Source organism: Camelus ferus, chromosome 1 (assembly GCF_009834535.1).
Source record: "Camelus ferus isolate YT-003-E chromosome 1, BCGSAC_Cfer_1.0, whole genome shotgun sequence".
Lineage (NCBI taxonomy): Eukaryota > Metazoa > Chordata > Mammalia > Artiodactyla > Camelidae > Camelus > Camelus ferus.
The window spans coordinates 80,184,768-80,201,159 of NC_045696.1; the positions used below are offsets into that span (position 1 = coordinate 80,184,768).

General features: G+C 37.5%; 2 long non-coding RNA genes and 2 other non-coding genes across 4 annotated transcripts in view; 2 read left to right on the forward strand and 2 right to left on the reverse strand.

Moving 5' to 3' along the window:
- Positions 1–154: 154 nt before the first annotated feature.
- LOC116665065 lies at positions 155–12,912 on the reverse strand. Its single transcript, XR_004321654.1, has 2 exons — positions 11,928–12,912; positions 155–581 (listed from the first exon to the last, which is right to left on the reverse strand). It is a non-coding gene; the product is annotated as an uncharacterized LOC116665065 (long non-coding RNA).
- Positions 4,862–4,933, reverse strand: TRNAA-GGC. The gene has a single exon. It is a non-coding gene; the product is annotated as a tRNA-Ala (tRNA).
- TRNAG-ACC lies at positions 5,344–5,415 on the forward strand. Its single transcript has one exon. It is a non-coding gene; the product is annotated as a tRNA-Gly (tRNA).
- The window catches only part of LOC116665066, a 66,137-nt gene continuing 59,929 nt past the window's right edge, over positions 10,185–16,392 (forward strand). The window contains exons 1-2 of the long non-coding RNA XR_004321655.1: positions 10,185–10,431; positions 12,575–12,613. This is a non-coding gene — a long non-coding RNA (uncharacterized LOC116665066). The remainder of the gene's footprint in view (positions 10,432–12,574; positions 12,614–16,392) is intronic.

Genomic DNA, 16,392 nt, shown 5'->3' on the forward strand with positions numbered 1-16,392 from the left:
TGCATTATTTAATATTTTTAAAACATAAAAGAAAAGGCAATCTATTCACAGATAATACCTATACAGGGTCTACAAAATGACTCCAAACATCCATTTTTAATTCCTTTTAGTTGTGATTTAGTCATCTCTTGCAAGAAACAGGCACTCATTCAAGTTAGTGTAAGTAAAAAGGGAGGTTTATGGTAAGGATACAACCAGAAATCTTTGTATATCCAAGATCAAAAAATGAAAGAACGCCTGCCCTCCCAACTTCCATCTCCTCTCTGTAGAATGTTCTCCTCCTCCTATGGTGGCAGGCGCTGAATTGCAATTCTCTGCTGATTTCCGGTAAACCCTTCTTTGCTGGAGAAGTATCTGGCAGTCTATTTGTTTTAGATGATGAGCATTCTTCCTTCAGGTTTGTTGCTATCAATTCCAGCTGTGCTTCCTCACCATTCTGAATGATGGAGTAATCAGTGGTTCTTAAACTTGAGATTCGGAATCAGTGAATCAGTCCAGCGTGGGGCCTGTGCATTGGGACTTTGAACAAGCTTCATGGGTCATTCTAATGCATCATTGCATTCTAGTCTGAGACCACTGAACTAAAAAAAAAGAAAAAAGAAAAAGTCGTTTCCAGTGGACCAAAGGGTGGGAGAGTGGGGGATAGTGTTCCTAACATTGAAATGCATATGTAACTGTATGTTACATCAGTGGTTTTCAAACTTTTGCATGTATTAGAATCCTTTGGAAGGCTTGTTAAAACACAGACTGCTGCACAGATTGCTGGCCTCAGCTCCCAAATTTCTGATCCAGTAGTCTGGAACTAAGCCCAATAATTTATAGATTTACAAGGTCCCAGGTGACACTGTTGTTGCTGATGCCGAATGCATTGTGAGGATTTATGGAATAACTTAGAACTATAAAAATATCCCTTACTTTTCAGTGAATTACAGGGAAACGGATAGAAGATGGTTTCCATTTGGGCCTTTGCTAATTTTTAAGGATCTAAGACAGAAAGGCTAAACTCACAAATGCATTATATTCTCTCTGCACACCAGGTGTATCACTCAGGGTCCCAGCAGGAAAGAGATGGCACCCCTAAATTAGTTCATTTGAGAAGTATTTCAAATGTCTATGCAAAAATGTGACAGGGTTTAAGGAAACCAACAAGAGACAGAGCAGTACTCTGGGGCTAGTAGCAACAGGGAGGTGTTATCTTATCTGGACCTTTAACATGAAGGAATGAAGAAATCCCACATTCTAAGAGAGGGCAGCTGTGTGAAGAATGCCGGCATCCACTTTGTCTTTGGTGGACCATCAGAGAAGGAACCTGAGGAATAAATTCCTCAAACTTCGTTCTCCTTCTGCCCTCCGTTCTCCTGCCTGTGCCTTCCATGCTCTAAGCTGGGAATGAGGGCTCTGTAGCTGAACCTCACATCTAGTGCTTTTGTGGCCTGGGGTTTAGGAGCACAGATAGTAAGGGAGGTAGATGTCCTCCACGTCCACTTCACACTGGCAAATTTTAGCTTTTTATGCTCTCTGACGTTATTACACTTAAAAAAATAATGGAAGTGACGCTTAATTTAAGATGACATGCAGCAGAATAATAGGTGTAGCTGTACTGTGACATCTAGCCCTACTGGTTATCCTGGCTCAAAATTTGTAAGCAGGGTAACTAACTAAAGATACACTGCTGGCCTCTCCTTTTCAGTATGAGTTTTAGGATCAAATGATTTTTCCTGCCTACTTCAGAGCAATAACTTTGATGGATGGTAGGCAACAAAAAGGACCTCAGAAACTATAATTCCAACATTTATAGAGATGAAGACTTCGCTTAAACTGTCAGTGTATTGATCAATCAAGAAAGAGACTTGTACTTCTCTTCTATGGCCAATAAGGACTGTGCAGGCACAGAAGGGACACAAGATGATACATTCAGCAAAATATTGTGTCTCAAAATGCCCACTTCTCCCATGATCTTTCACTCACTCACTCACTCATTCACTCATTCATTCATTCATTCATTCATTCATTGAATAAACGCTGTTGCATCTCTTCTGAATGCCCGGTACAGTGCCAGTCTCTTAGGATCACTGGTGAGAAAAGCACCCCCAGGCCTTCAAGGAGCTTGCAATCCTGTGAGGGAAATGGAGAAGTTAATAACACTGATCTATTTTATGAAAATAGCTACGTATGTTCATAATAATCCATGGTTTCCTAGAGCACTTTTTACAGGTGTTATTTAATCCTCACTCAATTTGGGAAGTAATTTTTATTGTTCTGATTCTACAGGTAAGTAGCTGAGACTGAAAAGATAGATACTGATGAATGATTGGTGGACATGGAACTTAAACCCAAATCACAGGGCATGCATCTCTGTGCTGGGCATTGTTCTACAATTGTCGTCTTTATTCAAAACCCAAATACATAGGAAGGGTAAGATACCAAGTCATTAATTCCAAAATATAAGTCAGCTTTAAATGTGACAGGAATAGAATGCCTTGAGAGACCAGAGAAAAGAAAGGAAATAGTAATGAAAGTTGGCCTTGAAAAGAGGAAAACAGTATAAAAATAGAAGATGAAGGTCACCAACAGGCAACATTCACTGCTCCATAACTTCACTTAGGTCTGGCCCTGTCACCTACACAGGCTCCAAGACTGCTGCCCCTAGATTCATGTCTAGGGTTGAGTCTATAGCCAGGTCAGTTATAATTAAGCTGGATTATTTGTTCTAGCTTTGCTGAGAGGGAGTGAGATACCAGGTTAATGTGATCAAAAACGTTCTCTGTCTTTGTGGTTGGCATTTGTTCTTTTCCTTAGGGCCATAATGAATTTGTGCCCCAAAGAGCACATGAAGTTCTATGTGGCCAAATTAAAATGCCCTGTAAGTAGTCTCAACACCATGTAGGGTGTGTGGCTGTGTGTGTGTGTGTGTGTGTGTGTGTGTGTGTGTGTGTTTTGGTCTCCAAATTGGCATGACCTAAAAGAATTCTGTAAACAAGTGGGAACACTTTGTTGTCCATTAATGGAGACATGCCCTATTTCCTCCTTGGCTCACCTTGCCGAGTTTAGTACATCAGACACCCAGTGAAGATTCAGGATGTCTTAAAACCAAAGCACATGATAGAGGAATGTAGAGTATACAAAATTTTAATATCATGGGCTGGTTTGATTTTTAAGACTTTAATCACAAAGTTACACTTTGGTGATTTTAAAAGAACACTGAACATATCTTAAAAAAATACTGCATTCAAATCACTCTGATTCATCCTCCATTTACAAACAATTTTCTGTTTTACCTAAAGTACCAAGTGCAGAATAATTATTTTTTGGAACAATGCTATATAAATCCTGAGGGAAGCACTAATAATAATAGATATAATGTATTGAATGCTTATGTATGTGATAAGCATATGACAAATATTTTCCCCTAACAATCTGCAATATTTTGTGCTTCGAGGGGATGAGGAAATTGAAAGGTTAATTAGCTTATCCAAGATCATATGGCTAGAAAGTGGCTGAGATGGAGGATTTGAATCCAGATCAGTTTAAATCCGAACTCTATGCTCTTTCATCGCATCACTCCACCCTAGAAGAGGTGAGTTTTCTGACTCCAAGCTCTGACTTTTAAAATCTTAAGAACTGCATTGATAATTTGGGGCAATGGGGGAGATCCTGTTAAAACAACTTGCGATAGTTAATTTCATGTGCCATCTTGACTGGGCCACAAAGTGCCCAGATATTTGGTCCAACATTATTCTGAGTGTGTTTGTGAGGGTGTTTTTGAAAGAGTAACATTTGAATCGGTACACTGAGTAAAGCAGACTGCCCTCCGCAATGTGGGTGAGCCTCCAAACACCCGACGACCTGAAGGGAACAAAAAGGCTGACTTTTCTGTGAATAAGAAGGAACTCTCCTCTGCCTGGCTCTCTTGGAGCTGGGACATTGGTCTTCTCTGCCTTTGAACTTAGACTTGGACTGGAACTTACTCCACTGGCTTTCCTGGTTCTCAGGCTTTTGAATTTGGACTGGCACTGCACCAGCCGCTCTCCTGGGTCTCAGCTTGCAGACTGCAGACCTTGGGAGGCTTCAGCGTCCACAACCACACGGTCCCATTCCTTACAATCAATCTATGCGTATATATATTATATCTATATATATATTCAGCTGACTCTTGAACAATGTGAGTTTGAACTGTGCAGGTCTACTTATACATGGATTTTTTTCAATAAATATAGTGCCTTATTTTCATTTTCTAGATCTAGAACTAAATGTGGAGAAAAGTTTCTGTTTGATTAGAGATCACAATATATGGAATCAACAGAGCTGGTGTTTGAGTCCTGATTGTATTCAAACTTCCTGTTTCAGCTTCCTGCCCATGGGTAAGTCATTTATCAATTCTTTGTTTTTGAGGAAGAGATAGCAGCAAACAGATTTTTGATTGCAGGGGAGAGGGGGGCAGGAGTTGGCACTCCTAACTCCCCAACATTGTTCAAGGGTTAACTGTTTATATGTGTGTGTATATATGTATATATCTCTCCTATCTCCTATCTCCTCTTGGTTTTGCTTCTCTGGAAGACTCATAATACACAACTCTTCTCATCAAGTATTCAAAGATCAAGCCAATAAGCCAGCTGTTATTTAAGTTTCATCTGGTCCATCTCCAAGCCTCTGACACACTTATCTCTGGTGATTCTCTGGAAATTCCCACTACACTTCCCTGATGGCAAAATTTATACCCACTTACCCTTGGTGTTACTGAGAATTTTAGGAGATAAAAGTAACTCACCATCCAAAAAGAACTAAAACCTTCTATTTTTAAAAAATTAATCTTTCTTTGGGGGTTGGGGTGGTAATTAGGCTTATTCATCTATTTGTTTAATGGTGGTACTGGGGCTTGAACCCAGGACCTCATGCATGCCAGGCATGCACTCTACCACTGAGCTATACCCTCCCCACCTAAAACCTTCTGTTTTTTAAAATTAAAATTTTAAAGAGAAAATTTATTTTTTAAAAGTTCAGTTTCTTTGGTTCAAAGTAGAAACTTATTTTATATTGTAGTTTGCATATTTAGTTCAACATTTCTTAATAGATAAAATATACTGCATAAACTACTTCAAGTATATCTCAAGCCATATGGAACTCATATTGTAGGACAGAAAGGGAGACATTTAAAATTGAAATGCATAAAAGGGTAGAGTGCGTGCTTATCATGCACCAAGTCCTGGGTTCAATCCCTAGTACCTCCATTAAAATAAATAAATAAATAAATAAATAAATAAATAAATAAATAAATAAATAAATAAATAAATAAATAACCTAATTACCTCCCCCTACAAAAAAAAGTAATAAAAAATGGGGGGGGGGGGTATAGCTCAATGGTAGAGTGCTTGCTTACCATGCACGAGGTCATGGATTCAATCCCCAGTACCTCCGTTAAAAAAATTTTTTTAATTTATAAAACCTAATTACCTCCCACTCAAATAAATTTTTTAAAAAAGAAAAAGAAAATTTAAAAAATTTAAAAATAGAAGTAAATAAATGAAAATAAAAATAAAAAAGACTTTAAAAAGTTGAAATGCATAAAAATCAAAACAGGTAGTTCACCCAATTTCTAAGACCACATTTTGTATGAGATAATATAATCAACCATGCTATACCTAAGAGGGTTTTTCCACCAGTCTCCTTAACTGTCTTGAGGAGTCTGTGAAACAAACCAGTTGAATAGGATGTTGCTCTGAGCAGGAGCATCCCTGAACCATCTGGGAAAGGCTGGCTGCATATCTGCCACCAATGGGCTCTGGCCCTGGCTCTCTGATCTATTTGACATTCAGGGGATTTTCTATGAGTGCCTTATCTCTGTGGCCTGTAGGAGTTAATGTGCTTGCAAAGGAGAGCAAATGCATTTCCAGTATATTAATGAGGTCAGACTCAAGGACAGCTGAGCAAGAATCCTATTTTTAAAATCTCAAAAAAATTCTCATGAGTGAAATGCAAGTAGAATCTGCAAGTCACTGGCTACATTCAAATTTCCCAACAGAAGGAGGTGTTTCTGCACATTATGATGTGTGCCCCTGAGGTTGTTCCGTAAATGTATATTAACAACGTGTACCTATCCTCCTGCTACATCATTAATTCATCCATTTATTCAATACATATCCATTAGGCATCTTCCAGTTTTGAGCCATTATGCTGGGTATTATAAGGGGTTTTAAGATAAATAATAGAAGCAAAGGGGGGAAGACAAATACCCAAATAACTGAAACACAAAACAGCATTATAAGTACTTGAGTAAGAGGGAAAACAAAGGGTTATCAGGGTTAAAAGAGGCTAAAATTAAACAGAGTACTGCAGGAAGTAAATTGGGAAATACTTTATGAAGGATGGGGAATGTGAATTGTTTTGGTTTTTGTTCTTTTTCTAACTGCCCAAGGGAGAATGTGATTTTAGCTTTGAAGGCTGGCATACACTTGAGGCAAAGGGCCACTATGACAATACGTGTTTAATTGGGAAAGTTCACTGATCAGCACAATTCGGTTGATTGAAAAACCAGAGGAAATTGGAATGGGACGAGGGACCCAGTTCTGATCACAGGAGAAACCAGAGAAGCATATAGGAATTAAAGGCAAAACTTAACCAGAAAGAAATTGCCCAGCGCCTAGGGTGGCCAGTATGATTCAGTGGAGCAGGTGCTGACGGGTCTGTGAGTCAGAAAACCTCTGCTCGCTCTAGGCTCTTCTTTGTCTTCTGGGGGCTCATTTCACCTCTTTGGGTCTCAGTGACCACATGTGTGAAATGGGAGGACTACTCTGCCTACTTCACAGGTCATTATGAGGATTAGCCAATGCAGATGATTACTGATTTCCAGTGTAGATTGGAAGATCAGTTGGTTAGAACTATGCTATTCAACTCTTCAGACCTCAGAACACTAATTAGTTTATATATATATATATATATATATATATATATTTTATTGAAGTATAGTCAGTTTACAATGTTGTGTCAATTTCTGGTGTACAGCACAATACTTCAGTCATATAGGATCATACACGTATTCGTTTTCATATTCTTTTTCACCACAGGTTACTGCAAGATATTGAATATAGTTCCCTGTGCTATACGGTTCAGAACACAAATTCATTTTTAATATAAAACATCCTTCAAAATTCTCCTTGAACAATATGACTTAGACCCACAGAGATGCAGAGCAAAAACAATTTAACCATATGTCACAGCAATGATGATAACAAAAATTACTTAAATTTTTTTTTTACAGCCCTTTTGATATGGATACTGTTACCACTCCTAATTCAGAGGAAACTGAAAATTACAGGGGGTAAGTCAGTTGTCTACAGTCGGTGGACTAGAAAATGGCAGGGCTGAGTCTATAAACTCAAGCAGGCAGTCATGAGCCCACAGGCTTAACACCAGGCTACACTGCTTTCACGTAAGGCAAGGAAGACACAACCTTGCATATTGTGTTAATAAAAGAAAAAGTATTTACCTTCAGTGTCTATTGTCCAAGAGTATTAACCCAAAGAGAGCTAATATTCAATTCTCTTCTTTATTAAAAAATGATACACAAAAAGGAAACATTTAATGTTAATATTATAACTCGATGAGTTGAAATTAAATAAGATCTACTTTTAGTTAACAGGGGTTTTAACAGATTCCTTTAAAAATCATTTGCACATATTTTTCTGATTATAAATTGACACACTCATCATAGAAAATTGTGAAAACATTGAAAAGTATAAAGATCATAAAAATAACCCACAATTCCATTATTAACATTTTGTTAAATGTCTTTTCAGTCTTTTTTATAATTCAAGGGTAATAATTTTAGGCTTTTTTGTCCCTAGTGAAATATAGCTGCTTTCTTAAGAATTGAAAATGTTTGCATTTGAAGGTACAGGTTTCTCAGTAACAGAATTTTCACTCACTGCTAGCTTTTCCCTTCATTATGTATAGTAAAATATGACATGTACTATATATATAAAAATATAATATGTAGTAACATGTACATTACATATATGTCTAATTTACACACAAATTGTACACATATTAAGAATACAGCTCAATTAATTTTTACATACAACCATGTAACCACCACCCATGTCAAAACAGAAAACATTTTCAACATTCCAGAAGGCCCACCAGTGTCACCTTCCTGTCAATACTGCCCCCATCCAGGATCACTGTTGTTCTTTCTCATCTCTGTCATCATTGATTAGTTTTATCTGTTTTTAAACTTCATATAAATCATACATTATACATATATATATATATATATAGGTGTCTTTTTTAATCAGATTGGAACATATCTCAGTAGTTTGTTCATTTTTATTTCTATGTCGTATTCCATTGTATAATACAATTCATCCATTCTACTGGGCTGTTTCCAGTTTGAGGCTATTATTAATAAAGGAGCTATGAACATTCTTTGCCTGTCCTGTTAGTGGACATAGCACTTCTTTCTGTTGGATATATACTCAGGAGTAGAATTGCTGGGTCATAGGATATACATATGTTTAGCTTTAGTAGTATTTCAATGTGGCTTTACAACTTACACTGTTATCAGCAATTTATGAGAATTCCCATTGCTCTGTATTTCACCAACACATGTATTGTCAGTCTTTTTAATTTCAGCCATCCTGCACAGGTAGGCAACACCTCATGGAGGTTTTAATTTGCGTTTCCTAGGTGACCAATGATGATGAACACATTTTCTATGTCTATTGGTCTTTTGGATACTCTCTTTAGTGAAATGCCTGCTGAAGTCTTGCTCCTTTTTAAAAAATTAGTTTTTAAATCTGGATACAAGTCCTTCATTGGATATATGAATTACAAATATCTTCGCCCGATCTTTCACTCTCTTCATAGTACCTTTTGATTAAACTACTGGATTTTTACATGACAAAAAATAAACTATTCTCTTTACTGGTAGAAACAACAAGTTCATTGAATTGTCACTTTTTAGTTTTGTTTGATTTCAACCTACTGGTAGTTTTTAATGAAATATAAACTAATTTTCCGTATATTTGCAGCATACTTAGAAGAGCAGCCTGAATGGAGTTTACAGCACCATTGATTTAGAGCTCCAAGTTAATGAAACTGATCTTATTTGGCAAAGTTAGCATCTTTAAACTCAAACTTGGAACTGACAAGTAAATACTAGCCCTTTATATATTAGTAAATGTGTTCAGCCTAAATCCATACAGCCAAACCAATAAATGGAGTAAAGAATCCTTGATTATAAAAAGAGGCATTATCAGAGAGTTTTCATTACCCAAATTCCTTTAAGACATGGTTAAACAGAAAGGAAAAGTTTGCCATTACAGGAAAATATTCATTGATGAACTGAATATTTGTAAAACTGTTTCCCTCTCAAACCACCTTCCCAGCTTGACTTAAATGACTATCCCTGTAGAATCAAGAATGTGACAGTTTGTCTCTTACTGATTGTAGGACATTATAAACATCTGGCAATGCATAGCAACTTGGTGTCAAAATGAAATTGCATTCCTTCAAGAGATGAAGAGCTTTATAACATTAACGAAAGTGATGTTGGAGAACTGCTCCAATCTCATGTACAGTCATGTGTCAAGACACTAGGTAAAAGCTGAAGAAGAAAAAATAGGTAAGGAATCAGATAAATTAACACTAAAGATGAGAAAATGGGTACGGATGGTGACACAATAAATGCTTCCAAAAGGTACTGGCTTGAATACCAAAGAATTTTAAAAATCCCCTTGAAACGTTGATAAAACTCTTGATTTCTTTAAATCTTAATTTTTAACTATTTTGGAAAAATGATCCTCCTTTGCTGGTGTTGATCAGAGTAATTGCCATTCTATAGTTTTGTCCAAGATAACATGCCGAATCAGCTCCCCAACATTCTTTGGACTCAGACTTAGTGCATTGTTGCAATTAATAATAAATCTGTTAACATTAAGATAATTATTTTTATTCTATACCTTGAAATTTGCTCCTTATTATAAGAGGGTTAATTCACTTTGACCCTTTGCTGCTACCATTTATCCTTGGATGATGAAAGTTTCTTGTAACTCTGGTCTATGTGAAGAAGTTTAGAGATGTACTTTATTTATTGCATCTACACTGTCCTCACTTGCTAATAACATAGTAGAAGCATTCTTAGAGCAGATAAGTGATCTGCAAGGACCACAGTGACAGGTTTGCATCCATGTCTGTCTGACTCCAAAATCTATTCTCTTTAGGTCAAAATGCCTCTCAGGACCTCAAAAGTGGAAGCAGCCAGAAACACAGGATGATTCCTTTACTTTCCAATCCTTTGAATGAGACAGTGATGTCTGTATTCTTACTCTTATCAGGCAAGCACTAATACTAATGCTTCATGTCTGCAAGGGCAGAGCGCTCCCACATACATCTCATATGGTCCTTACTGCCACCTGGGAGCTGGCAGAGAAACAGGTGAGCAGGACGCTCAGACTCAGCTGAGTAAGTTGTCTCACGACCCCAGGCTCAAAGCAGCAGTGCTGTAACTGGAACTAACACCTTTAGGCTTGGGAAAAGGCAGGGCTCTCTTCTCTTTACCACTGTCTCCTGGCATGAAAAGAGGTCAGAGAAAGGTAGAAGTTCAATGACCAAGTTAACATCTTAAGTAACATCTCCACCAAATACACAGCCTTCATATCGTGACATTTTCCAGGTGAACAACCAGACTGCATCCCCACAAGTGGGGTGCCCACAACCCCAGAGAGAAGGAGGCTTTGAGATTACAATTCTCCTCACCTTGGGGACTCCAGAGGGTTCTAGCTTTTGAATTCTATACCAGTGAGAAAACCAGCAAAAGAACCCATGGGCGTCTCTGCCCCACCCAGTGCACTGTCCTGGGGAGCAGACAGAGGGAGCTTATCCAACACAGAGCCTGTGACATTCAACAGCCCCTGCATCGTTTTCTTTCAAATGTTTCTATCAGTTTTACTTTCTATTTCTCGAACTAACCTCTCAATTCTCATTCTTGTCCAGGGAAGTCTGAGACCACAGCAGCAACATACCAGGATTTAAAAACCTTGTTTAGCCCTTATTTCTTACAGAACTCTAGGCTCTTCAGACCTGTAAGATTTATTCTAATAAGCCCCGATCAATGCACACTCCCTCCCCATCTGGATATAACTGGTAATAACACAGAAAGCAACAGGGTCAAACTTTGGACCCCAAAATTGCAGGGCTGGAAAAAGCAGAAAATTGTTTAATACTGCCTAGCCTATGAGAGGAAGCAGCAACTTGAAACAAAAACTAACTGCCTCAAACCTCTAAACACACATTCTGACTGCATCTACATCTAAAACTAGTTTTTAAAAGTTATTATTATTATTATTAATTATTATTATCATTCCTTTTCCCTTCTCTGTCATGTTTATCAGGATTTTCTCTCCATTCAGGGAAAGCTTTTTTTTTTTTTTTCCTATTTTAGATTAATAAAGCTTTTGCTCAGTTTCTTAGTCAAATATAAACATGTACTTTCATGTCATCTGGGCCTCAATTCAAAACTTATCTAACAACTCCACCCAGTCCTTGGAAAATTCCAGAATAGCTCCCTGCCAGCTAGTTAATCAGTGAAACACTGTGCTAGCCACTCAGGAAAGCAGTTTCTAGATGATTGAACCTGCTTAGTTGAATTCAAATGCCTCCTGTCCCCTGAACTGGCATACCCTTTCTCTTTAGCTGAGGAATAAAGTGTACAGGGAGGTACGGCTCTCATCTAAGAAAACAACAGGGTAGAAAAGACACTTCTCCAGCTTTAAAGATACAGATATGCAAACTAGTTTTATTCATTTAATATATATGAATATATACAATATGCATAATATAATATCTATCTATCTATCTATCTATCTATCTATCTATCTATCTATCTATCTATATCTTAGTGGCTAGTTGTTAAAGTAATAATAATTCCTTACCTCTGGAGAACTCAAAGTGTTATTACAGCTATGATTCTCATCTGCATTGTCTTTGGGAGGGGAGGGAAGGCAGGAAAGAGGGTGAGAGGGGGAAATCAAAACTGAGATTCCCGTAGAGCTCACTCGGGGAATTCAGCTGAACTTGAACAAACAGGAACACCTGCCTGCTAGACTTTGATGCTTGTGGGAAAACAGCCAAAGCCCATACACGCTGGCCTTGACTGCCTTACGTGACTTACAGTGGATTTGCCTGGGTTGAGTTCTGGAGTCTTCAGAACTTTAAGAAGAAAAATAAATTATTCCCTGGTCTTTGCTGTATTTACCATAAAACCAGCATGATCATCACGCCCTCAGGGATAGGTGGAGAAAGCTTTCTGAAAACTCTGCCTCTTTCTTGGCACTCACCATCATACACATACTATGACTCAGAACTGTGTCCCTGAGAGGCCTTAAATTGCTGGACAAGAAAGAGAAAAAACCTATCTCTGACCACTGGACCTCTGCCCATCTTTCTACCTGGCACCCCAAACTAGGAGAGGCAAAGGCTTTAAGGACAGGTGACCAGTGGAACCTCTAGCATTAAAGAAAACCCACTGAGATATTTAGTGGACAGAACTGACATTTCTTTTCCTTTCATACTGTTGTAGGGCAGGAAGTCTATGAGTTGCAGAGAGGCCTTACCAGAGGTGAGTAAGAGGGGGCAGCTGGACCCAGGAAAAGTATTGGCTAGCTCTTCCCTCATTCTACCATAGCAAATGCAAATGCAAAAAAAAAAAAAATTGTCTTCTTTTAATTTAACGCTTTGCCTGTCAAGATTCAGCTTATTCTGCTCTGTGAAAGAAAAAAAAATTCACAATAATAAGGACTTGGCTCTGTGTAAAAGGTGATGTTGTTAAACTCCAAAGGTCTCTCTGAAGAATTATTATTTCAAAGAAAAAAGTGCTTTGGGGAAAAATAAACATTCATACATATATATTTAATTTATAAAGAAGAAATGTGGAATAAGCTTTTCTCCTCTTTTCTTTAGAAAATTGACTCTACTGATTTTTTGTAATGTTTTTTACCTTAAGCACATTCAAGAGAGATTTTTATCTTATGCTCCGACCTAAATCCTTTTCCTGTGTTTTCTCTTTTCCTTCTTCTTTCTTTCTCTCCTCTCCTTTTCTGATCTCTGCTCTCTTTGATTCTCCTCCATTTTTGAAGCTAGAATCAGGAGAAGAAAAGAAGGGGAAAAGTTAGGTGTGTGCTTACCACGCTTGTAAGACTCCCAGATATGTTTGTGCTGGAATAGACACAGAGTTAGGCCTGAGCATGCCTAAACTAGCTGACAAAATTTGCCTTAAATATTCTCAGTTTAGTCTGAGAACGATCAGTGGACTATAGGTCAAGATCCTAGAAGAAAAAAAATTGCCTGTAACACTGTCATGCTGCACTCACACTTTTTTTTTTTTTTTTGGTTTAAATAAGGTGCTTTCATGAGATCCTTTTTTTATTGCATGGATCTGAGTGTGTGAAAGAGCTTAACTGTGCATGTGTGTTTGAGTGTGTATGTGCTTACTCATGTCGAGGTTTCTTGCCAAATGCTGAGCTGGTGCCTGGTTTCCTAGAATCAGCCATGGTTATAGTTATGTCTTCTCACAGAGCTCTTTCACTTTTGTTCTGCTTTATCCCAGATGAACTTTGGAGGTGGAAGGCTTCTAACCCTCTCGTTTTACGCACACAGAAAATTGGGACCAGTGGCTTGCTCAAGCCTTCCTGAGCTCCACACAGTACTCTTTCTTATGACTTTACTCTGGTTTTATACTTTAAGTAAAAATCCACACTCTTCCATCATTTGATGAAAGTTTCAATTTATAATGACTTAAAGCCATGTAGGGAGTCAATTATACTCAGTGAGATGATTGTTCATGATCAAAAAATACATTCAAAGGACAATTTTTTAAATGTTATTTCCATAGACTAACTTCTAGAGTTAAGACTTTTTGAGTCATTCAGAAACCCAAATCAAATTGGCTTAATCAAAGATGAGAATGTATGGACTATATAACTGAAAAGTACAGGGATGAGACTGGATGCAGGCTTCAGCTAAATCCGGATGGCTAAAAGATGCAGTCAAATCCCCTTCACCCCCCAATCTCATGCTGACCTCATGCTCAGGAGGGCCAGCTCTCTCCATGTGGTGACCATATGGATACCAGCATCTCTGGACTCATATTACACTGGTTAAGCCATACTTAGAAGAATGCTCTTTTCTCAGCAAAATTCAAGCTGCTATCTTACTGGAAAGCCACTTGCCTATGGCTGAAACATTTTAGTCTATTGTTTCCAAAAGTTTGTATGCATGTCACTAGTGCTCCTTGAGGTGATTCTAGATGGTAAGCAATCATTTATCTTAATTTTAGTAATTATATTAATTTTCATGTATATAAAAAAATAACTAATGTGTCAAAATTTCTTTTATGCTTTGGATAAAGATGAAATAGAAAGGCAGTAATGCATTTTTTATGGTTGGAATGAATTTCAGGTATGATGTTAAGTTATGTTCATGACTGTTTCAAACCTATGGTAATCTCATTCATTCAAGAAGACTTCACCTTTCCCATGGAGGCAAAGTGTTGCACAGACAGAAAAATCTAGGCATGTTGTTTATCAAGGGGGAAAGTTTGGGATAATTTAAGTCAAAGATTCTGCAAGAGTCCATTCCATGTGATTATTCATCAGGCAGCTTTTGAAATGAAGTCAGTATGTCACAAATAGTATTTGATGGTTTCACATTTCATGTTACAGTTGATAAAGGAAAGTTTTACTTCTGTGAATGTGAAACCAGGTCATAATATCAATCTTTTTTGAATTAATGAGTCATATAAGCCCATGAGTGTAGCTCTGAAAATCTTTACCCTACTTGAGAAGAAGTAGTGCCATTTTAGTAAAAAGTAAAATTAATTACATGATTGGCTGTTCCACAATTTCCTTGTCAACAAAAATTATATAACTGATTTTGTTCCTTCTGATTTATTTGTATGCAATTTGATTTCCAAGATAAAGCAAGCTTCCTTCTCAAGTTTAACTCAGATTCTATTCCAGGAACAAACACAAGCTGTTTCATTTCACATATTCTTTTAAGGTATCACTTTCATTTCCCTCTGGTTTCTCTATGAGTAGTAGCCCAAGGGGGAAGAAGGTTGTCATAGTGTGTTCATCTCTCTATACTTAAGTGAGTTCTTAAAATTTCCTTCAGGTAAGTAGAGTATGGAGTTATAATGTAATTTTCACATATTTGCTATGATAAAAATTTATAAGGATTCATCCACCATGAAAATACAAAATAAGCTTTCATTGCTCCATATAAACTATTATTCTACTCGATGACCAACAGACGGAACCCTGATTGTCCATATCCTTCTTATGGTCATTGTTTCTTTTTATTCATGTTGTCACAAAGGACTTCATTGAATCTGCACCCACTATCAAGGTAAAGCAAAACTGAGGATATATCTAAACAATGGTGAAAACAGGACAGAGTGAAAATTTTAAAAAAGCACATGCAAACGAAAGAAAGAAAGGAAATATGGATTTACCTGACACTTTATTTCACATGTAACTTACATGGTACTCACATGTGGAATATTATTTCTGTATGCACACACACACAACTGTACACATTTTTTAAGAAGTTAAATCACTCTGTCAATTTCACCCAGCTTGTAAGTTGTTGTTTTGCTTGACTCCAAAAAAGTTGCTTCACTTTTCAGCCTCAGGAGGAACAACCCCACAGGCAAAATTAGTCTACCTTATTTAAAACTCTTTGGAATATCTTTTTTGTGTTACAATATATTATGCATTATTTATTATTATGTTATTTCTTATTAAATATATTATACATTATTTTATATGTTTATTATTATATACTATACACTTTTACTATTATATATTATATGTTTATTATATATATTATATATTATTATATGTCTGCCACATTAGAAGGTGATTTCTCTAGTAAAATAGGTTGGGGGCCAGAAAAACCATTATTTGGCTAATCTGCTTCTCGAGCACAGTAAGAGGGAAAGGTCTTGCTCAACAGCAGGAGAGGCAGATATCCTGAGAACCCTAAGGATAATAACTCAAAGCCTGGTGGAAGCAGCTGGTAAAGGCCATGCAAGTAGCATTATCCGTTCATAATTTTTTTTGCCCAAGCACCCTCTAAGCAACATGGAGTGAAATCTAATGTTTCGAGCTGGGGGCAAGGGAGGGAACAGTGTGAGGCCTTCTGTTTTCAAGTGGAGAGTAAAGGGCAACTCTCAGTGACCATGCTAGAGTGGAGCCAGGCCCACAGCAGAGGGGCCCTTGGTAACAAGGAGCCGCCAGTAAACCAGGAAACAATGAGGCTGTTTAAAACCCAGGTGTGGCCTTATTGCCAGTCACTGGAGCCATGGGGATGCACCATACTTTGCTATTATGATAATAA